This window comes from Eucalyptus grandis, chromosome 6 (assembly GCF_016545825.1).
Source record: "Eucalyptus grandis isolate ANBG69807.140 chromosome 6, ASM1654582v1, whole genome shotgun sequence".
NCBI lineage: Eukaryota > Viridiplantae > Streptophyta > Magnoliopsida > Myrtales > Myrtaceae > Eucalyptus > Eucalyptus grandis.
In genome coordinates, this window is record NC_052617.1 from 38,713,087 (window position 1) to 38,720,297 (window position 7,211).

The following is a 7,211-nucleotide window of genomic DNA, read 5'->3' on the forward strand; positions in this document are numbered from 1 at the left end:
ACTTATCAACATATACATTATCATGAAGCAACGCCAACATATGTATACGCATACACATAGACAGAGGCCCACATAGCACTCCTAAGCAAGCATGAATAAAAAGATGTCCCCGAATCCCAACACAAGTTCATGTCTACACTAACTTGAGCATATCAGCATGGATATCACCAACCGACTAATGATTGTATGCACTCTAGTATATTCCCAGGAATGACAGGACAATATAGTGAGGAATATTGTAGAATTTTGTTCCAAAGTCAAATAACACCTATTTTTAGAATTTACAGACATGATGTTATTAGCAAAACACATAAATTTCACATGACAACATCTATTGTTTCACTGAAAATAATTATATATAACCTTGTCCAACATGGGCAAGCTTGATAAGATTATGTGGAGGTGGAGCCAAAGACAAATTAAATAGTAGATAAAAGCAGTTTATAAACCAACTTCATGAATGTACATTAAACAAATTTTAGCAGAAGTATAAGAAGAATTAAGGACAAATTGAAACTATTTTAAGTAATAAAGGAGTGCCCCAATTTCCAATCCTAAATGCATGACTTCTATAATAATTACGAACTTGAGAGAGAAAATATCTACGCACATCCAACTTTCTATTGAAAAATAAGCATAGGTATCGAAGCTAAAATAAAAATAAATATATAAAAGAAGTATTAGCCTGATTTCTTTCCATTTTAGTTTTCCTTTTCTATTTCTTTTTAAGTAGCCATGCAAAATAACATGCCATGTTAAAGATTTTCTAAATAGTTAATTTTGAAAATCTGTAAAGCATCTTCCGTAAAAGTATGAAAACACAAATTCATAGAATACGTCTAACTCAATCAAATCAAATCCGAATAGAACACAAGCTCGTGACATCAAATTTTCAATATTAGAATGAAAGGATCTCGACCTATGTGATGATGATTCCTCAAGATGTTGAAACAGCACGCTAATATGGCAATTCCACTCTTTAGGCATTAATTTAGAGTTTCCAGAAAAATGATTTTAACTGAAACTCGATAACCTTACCAAAACGACCAAAAGCTCTTTTGTGTTAATGCTCGATAATATTCCATGACAAAACGCCCATGAATACATGATATTTGTCCAACACCTTCTCCGATCATTCTTTCAATTCCAACTGCAGTGGTAACGGCAACAACAGTTTCAACTTGGAAATCCATAGGCATTATCCTTAAGATTATTGAAAAAATGTTAGATTACATAAAAATAATAATAACTGTTGGAAATACATTGCAAAAGATTAAAAAATAAAAACAAATGTCTGAGACATGTAAGCACCGTCCTTAAGATAATTCCGTCCCTTGGAGTATGAAACTTGATGCGTAAGGCTTTAGCAGCTATTCAATAGACCTTCTTATATACTCCGCACTGAACATTAGAAGGAAACAAAACAACTTGTGTATAATAACCTAGCAAAAAGAAAATGAAAGACATGAGAACATGTTGTATCATTAAAAATTGTGGTTTGAAGTTTAAAATTTATATTAAATAAGAGAAAGAGAGAGCCATTAGGAGACCACCATAAATCAATTGGTAATTAAAAGGATAACCATTATAAGATAATGAAGAGTTTATGACATAATAAATCAAAAGTTATAAAGCTGTTAGATAACTGTTATATGGCCATTAGAAAGCCGTTATATAGTCGTTACAAAAATGATGACCTTAATAATGGTAATCATTTTTAATAAATATTTCAAAACTATTGGAATATCCAACAATTTGATCAGAGTCACACCTTATTCAAGCCCTCTTAGCCCCGGTAATCACTCCCCACTCGTGGAAGGCTAGGTAGACCATAGGCTTTCCTTACCCACCTATTGGAGGGTTTCTGCTCTAATATCATTTATCACGAGTTGACAAATTCTTAACCATAGAATAGCCTGACAGCTTGATGAGCCGAGAATACTAGGCCAACCTTCTTTCCAAAGATTGTTTCTGAAAATAGTATGACAAATCACATCCTTATACCTGATCGTACTACAACCAACTTAGCTTGGGTGTCCAATCCTTCAAGCGAGATTTACAAAATACTTAGTACAATAATTGGTTTCGGCTTATCATAGCCTCATAAGGAGAACGGGCATCGAGTCCTAACTTTGTGTATGGAGTCCACCCCACTTTTTGAGATCCTCCAATATGGTATTCATTTCACTCCATGACTCTTAAAACATATTGACACTACTTCTACAAATCGGTTGTATAATTTCTTTTGCAACAGTAACTCTTCCACAAAGCTCCACTCTTTAGTTCACAAGGTTATGAGAGAATTCGGTTCATGACACACATGCAATGGAGGTAGAACTTGGTAATATTAAGCTAGAAAGTTCAACCCAAAAACTTTAAATGTTTAGGTGAAGGAAGATCATATGTATATAAAAAACTATAAAACCATTGTCAGGCGATGTGTGATATTTTAACAAAAACAATAAACCAAAAGAAAATTACAAATTCTAACGTTGTAGTCCAATCACACCATTATCATTACATGTCGGGGGACTTGATTGTAATTTCACTTAAAGGTTTATGATTATATTGGTTCCACTGAATTTTTTTTTCCCATTATTTTGGTATTTGAGTCTAAGCCGAAATCGAAGAATACTAGAGGTTAGGCTTGAAAAAAAATTAGGCTTACATGAAAGAAAAGATAGTCGGAGATCTAGTCGTGGGCAGCTCAGAGACATTCTTCAATTTAAAGAAAGGGTTGGGTGCGCCTAGGCATAAAGGGCCGAATGATCAACCAACTGGGTTAATGGTTGCGTTGGGGGAGACTTTAGCCCACAAGCTTTCCACTTATGCAAAGAATATCGACTCAAAAGAAAATAACGTTCGGTAAACACATTGTAAAATAATTCATGATAGATAAAATTTAGTGTTTTCTACAAAGAAAAAAAATTGTCTTTTATTCTAATGAAGTATAATCAATTCTATCATGAATTAGTTAATGATTATGAATAAACAAACTAATAAAAAAAACTAGTTCTTTTTTTTTTTTTATTGTTATTGTGCCTGTTTTGGTATTGATCATCCTATTATTTCTCTTATTCTGTGTTTGGTAGGCTTAAGATAGGATAAAATCAAATATAAAGGAATATAGACCATATTAAATTGTCCCATAAGGGAGATAGGAGAAAGATGGAAGGGGTTTTTAACATCCATATTAAGAAAGTTATTATTCTTGAATAGCAAACTTCTTAAAGTAATATAATTAAAATTATATTTAATATAAATAATATTTGAATTTTAATATAATAAATTTAAAATAACAAAAAAAATTATTTATTTTTATTTTTGTATTCAAATTTAATTATGTTTTACTATATAATTTCAATATATTAATATGGATATCCATTTATATTTATTACATATTTTAAGTATATCAATATTGTTTATTATTTAACAAAATTTTATTAGGAATGATGGAAGGGGAAGAAAGAAATAAAAAAATAATTAAAAAAGGAAAACAAATAAAGAAAAATAAAAGAAAAAAAGTAGATAAGACTGTTGCAAGAGATTTTTACTATCTCTTTATAAGGTTTTTGATTCATTTATATTGATATACCGTTTATGTTAATTAATGTAAATGATATGATATTAATATATTTAACTTTATTACTATAATCACTAAACAATAAATATGATATATAAAAAAATCTGTAAATTTTATATTATATTCTATTTAGTCCTATCCTACTTAGAAAGAAAATCAGACGATTAAATGCAATCAAAATATTTCCACACTCTATCTTTCCTTGTACCTAGACTACCCTCGGTCACCGCAAGTCTTGCCATCTTGCTGTAATTGAAGTCGTCTACCCCGTCCCTCGGAGTCCCCGAGCTTGGCCCAATCACCATCCGACTCATGATAGATATTGGAGGATTGAGGACGGGCCCAACGGCAGCTCTTGCCGGCGCACACACTGCCAGGCAACGACAAGCGGTAGCCGTCCATAGCTCAAATAAGAAGTTGCGAATGTCCAACATAGTTGCTTGATACCACCATGTCTACATCCACACTTTTTTTACTTGCATCCAACAATAAATTGCCACGTGTAAGCTGAGTGGAATAAAAAGGAAAAATATGATTTTTCTCTTCTTCCTCCTTCCCCTACCGATTTGGTCCTCTTCAATGGCCACCGGCGCTTCCTCCTCCATCACAGAGGACCACCCGATCCGGCTATCTCCACCACTTTCGGCATCACTTGCAGTCGACCCAACCTACCCCTTCGTCATCGCTCGCGTTCGGCTCAGTCCTTGCCTGTTCAGATCTGGACTGGGGCCGTGCCTCCAGAGCCGCAAGCATAGCTCGTCCTTGGCTCGCGAGGCTTGTCCATGGTCGTGAGCCTTGGCGGCGAGCTCGCAGTCCAGACGACCATAAAATGCGCTCATTCGTCAGCAGCGGTTCAGATCTGGACTGGTTACGTCATGCTCGGGAAGAAAGCATGTCTTCCGCTACCTCTGCTTCAGATTTGAACTAAAGTCGTGCTTTCTTCAATAGTGGATGTGGCCCTAACGGCACGGCTTCCGGATCTGAAGCCACCTTTAGATTTGGCCATGATTGGCTCCATCCAGGGCCATGACGCCCAAGGTCAAGATCCCGATGGCCGGGGACGGAGCTCACGGAAGAAAAACAGAGGAAGTAGAGCTCATACTCAGGAAGACAAACACGACCACAAAGACGACGAAGATGACGCCTGAACGCGTTCGACCATGGATGGACCAGCGATGATTTCGGTCATCGACAGGCCAGATCTCGAAATCTGGAGAAGGACGAGATGGAAAAACAGAGGAAGCCGTCCACGCTCGGCTAAAACAATTCCAAGCCAATTGCCGATAGGGATATGTGAACACTCGTCAAAATGCCATTGGATACGACCGTAGGATGTTGACATGGTGATATCAAACTCACTAATTTTTTTTTTCTCAAGATAGAGAGGTAAAACAGGGGTATTAACATATTAATAAGGGCAAGATTGGAAAGGAAAAATTCATTAAGGCTCGAAGTAGCATTTAGTTTTCTAAAAACTAAAAGTTGGGAGAGTTACCAAAGGCTCGTGAGACCGTATTCCTCCAAAAGGTAGAAATTCCTCATTGCACTCAATTAAATTTTCGATGCCCTCCATCAATCGATCCCGCGCAATTTCTTTCTTTACTCTCAGGAATTTTGTACAGGATCGCGGGCCTTGCTTTGCTGGTGCTCGGTCTCCCATTGCCACTTTTGCTCATCAGAGCCGCAGTTGCGGTGCCGGAAACTGCTGCTGCTTGCCCTTCCTCCTCCGACTGTATTCTTTTATCGGTATCAAGCTTCCGTTTGATTTGCTGCTCTCCATGCGATCTCGCGACGGAAGAGAGACGTTAAATCTAAAGATTTGAAAGAGGCGAGGTTTGCCGGATGAAGAGAGGCGCCTGGAAATGAGGAAGTTACGGCCTGCTGCGTGCTGACTGCTTTATCGATTTAGTTGAGTCAAAAAAACGTATAAAACGTCCGACACTTTGGAAAAAAATCCGATTGATTGATTGATTGAATCCAATTCACGTTTCCCTTTGCCAGTTGGCTAAGAAAAATATATTAGACAAAGACTGTTGCAGCATTCTCCATCACGTTACGTCTGCTTTCTTTCTCATTTATCAGTGCTCGAGTCTTCAGCATTGTGATGAAAGTATCGCAACAACCCAAACTTATTTTCTCTTTAGCTAAACCTACTTGAGAAACTCATTTCCTTCTGCTCCGATCACAGTATAATTCATTTACTTATTAGAAAATGGAACTAAAGTATTTTTGACCCCTCTATGTTGGTGCAAGTGAAAATTGAAGTGTGCTTTGACCATAAAAAAAAAAAAAAAAAAAATTCAAGTGTGCTGCTTTCTCTCTCTCTCTCTCTCTCTCTCTGAATCCTAGGTTAGGGTTTCCTCTCTTTTTCTTGAAGCGGCCGCCTCCCTATGGTGCCGTCCCTAAGAAAGAGAGAGAGAAGGAAGGAGTACCTCCCTCTCCTCCCTCTTTTAAAACTCTCTTCTTTCTCCATTTGTTTTGGGAGTTGTGTGCGTGAATAAATTTCTATAGCTGGGAGTTGTGTGTGAATAAATTTCTATAGCTGATCTCGAGTGAATGTGCAGACTAATGTTACCAATCATCTAGTTGACATCCAAGGAAACTGCTGCTGCTTGCCCTTCGTTGTCCAACGGTATTCTTCCATCCCGATCCAACTTCCGTTTGATTTGCTGCTCTCCATACAATCTGGCGAGGGAAGAGAGACGTTAAAACGAAGATCTGAAAGAGGTGAGGTTCGCCGGAGGAAGAGAGGCGTCAGGAAATGAGGAACTAACGGCCTGCTGCGTGCTGATACGGTTTATCGATTTAGTCAAGTCAAAAAACGTATATAACGTTCCGACACTGAAACAAATCTAATTGATCGATGGGAACCCAGTGCACGTTACCCTTTGCCAGTTGGCCAAGTGTTTGACAAAGACTTTGCACCCGGTCGTTTTTAACTTTAGTACGATTCGTCGGGGAAAAAGAGATGGAACTTGCAGGTGACCTTCCTGACGTTTTCGTGCCAACCCTTCAAAACGTTGCGTCTGCTTTATTTCACGTGTGGCTGGGGAACCATTAAAGATCCTTGTATTGCTCTTCCATGAAAACGCCATGAACAAGTAACGCAACTTGTCTCATATTCTGAACAGGAAGTGCTAATCTACATACAGGTAAAGTAGGCGAGCAGTGTGCTTTGAAACACATTCGTTTTTAAGAGACCAGCGAATGTTTTGCCATCTTTCCATCATTTGGACAAAAGTCATAATTAGAGGTGAGCATCGATCTAGAGTTAACTTTGGACTGATCTGGACCATGGCCTCTGATCGTCACAGTCCGGTTTTAGGGAGATTGGGTCGGTTTTTGATCCTGGAATTCCTGAACCAGCACTGTGCGGGTTAGTCTTCGGTCCTGAAAATTTCAGGTCGGTCTAATCCGGACCAACCCCGATTATATATATAAACGGTATTAACAATATTAAACAGCTCTTTAGTAATAATTTTACACCGTCCTTTAATAACTTAGGTTTTTAATGTCTTTTACGGCGTCAATAATCATAATTTACGAAAGAGAAAAATATTTTTGTGAGAAGACCTCACGGCGTCCGAAAATGTATCTTATGGCATAATCCTCTAGTATTTGTTCTCTT

The 7,211-nt window shown here is 37.5% G+C and overlaps 1 long non-coding RNA gene across 1 annotated transcript; it reads right to left on the reverse strand.

Moving 5' to 3' along the window:
- Positions 1-1,198: 1,198 nt before the first annotated feature.
- On the reverse strand, positions 1,199-6,397 carry LOC120294722. The gene is made up of 2 exons (XR_005551965.1): positions 5,079-6,397; positions 1,199-1,442 (listed from the first exon to the last, which is right to left on the reverse strand). It is a non-coding gene; the product is annotated as an uncharacterized LOC120294722 (long non-coding RNA).
- Between the last annotated feature and the right edge of the window lie 814 nt (positions 6,398-7,211).